Source organism: Lottia gigantea, assembly GCF_000327385.1.
Source record: "Lottia gigantea unplaced genomic scaffold LOTGIsca_47, whole genome shotgun sequence".
In the NCBI taxonomy this organism is placed as follows: domain Eukaryota; kingdom Metazoa; phylum Mollusca; class Gastropoda; family Lottiidae; genus Lottia; species Lottia gigantea.
Window position 1 is genome coordinate 3,287 of NW_008709640.1, and position 1,821 is coordinate 5,107.

Genomic DNA, 1,821 nt, shown 5'->3' on the forward strand with positions numbered 1-1,821 from the left:
TTGCACCATTCCAATTTTAAATCACACGTCTGTGGTTTTGCATTTCCATCACACCTAGGCGTTTTATCACATGGTCGAAAAAATCCTGGCCACGTATTCTCGAAAATATTGTGGCGCTAGGGTGTCCTAGGTTCTTATCTTCTCACATTGATTTAGGACATCCTAGCGCTAAGATCGTTTCGAGAATACGTGGCCAGAATATCAGTAGCAGCTTTTGCGACAGTGACGTCATAACCGCTTAGTGGAATTGCAAGAATCACAGACGTCTGATTACAAATCGGGATGGATCATACAACACATTTACACCAAAGACATTATGTATAGATGGTACATATACTGGAAGATTATGTCTACACTATTATGGTTTTTCTGCTAAACGTCGAAAGTGCACTTTTTTAGACATATATTTTCATAAGGCACTGATGGGAATATTTTTTCTCTATCGCCAATTTTAGATTTCTTTTTTGCTATCTAGGTAGATATAATTTCATTCAACAAGAATAACCCATGAACATTTTCTTCTTTAACCATCTTGTTTTTTATTTTTTTTTTTTAAAAGTATACTTTTATTTTACAATATAAAATATTTACATTCCATATTCCACAGTGTTACATACAGCTAGCTAGATCAGTATGCAAATATACAAAGAAACACAATAAAATATACAATATTATACTACAATATACATATACTTATCGTGTGATAAGTAATGACAAATCTATGTGACAAAGAATATGATCGGAAGTTTTTTTTTACCTCTATCAACCGAAACTCTATTTATTATGAGTTAACTTAAAAAAATACAATAGGAGTAACGATAAGGGGTCAGTTGTGTACTGTACCCTTATTTTAAGTGTCCTTCCATGGTCGAAAAAACGAGAGTTATGGAAGGTTTATATAATATAAAGTACAATAATGACGAATCGAAATACAAAGTGTAGCAACTATTGTAATAATATTCAAAACTAAAGATAATAGAGAGTTAGTACTGTAACAATTTCTCTACAGTTTTAAGAAGTGCATACAATAGCTTTTCCCTGTGAATTATTAAAAGAGGAAAAATATTTTACAAGGTTATATGATCAGTTTATACTATATAGGAGTATGGTTCAGAGCAGATTTATTCATATTTTTACACTAAAGGGATTGTAAAGAGATTTTCTAAACCTTTTATGCAATTCAACTAACACTAACGCGTTTTATGAGGTCACTAGAAGGAAGCTATTATTAATATTTTACAATATGCAGTTTCCCTCCATACTAGATAAGTGACGTCATAAAACGCGTTCCTTTTAGTGGAATTGCAAGAATTACAGGCGTTGGAATGAAAATTGGAATGGTGCAAATTGATGCTATCAGTGTCACAGATACACATAAAAAGTTTAGAAAAAACCTCTTTACAATCCCTTCTATTTCAGCTTTAGAGATTATTTCACATTGACTTTTGAGTTTTTACAAACGTTGTTAGATTTTGACAAAAGAAAACTTGTGTCAAGCCTTTACACGAGCTAATTTGGTATGATAAAATCCTACATTCGTACAATGTAGTTTTCATCCGTTAAGATTTGACATGGGGATATTTTGACCATTGCTGTTAATAGAATTAAGTGTTGATCTCAATTTTATCCAAAATAATTCACTCGTATCTTCATTTTCATCCCAAAGAAGATACTCTTCATTTCTCACCAACCACCATAATTGTTTATTCATATTTTCAATAGAAATGTCTTCCAGTAATACGACTATCACATTACCAGCGTTTTCATACAGAGTTTTCTGCATAGCCATATGGTTTCAAACTCACACCACTGATCTCACAA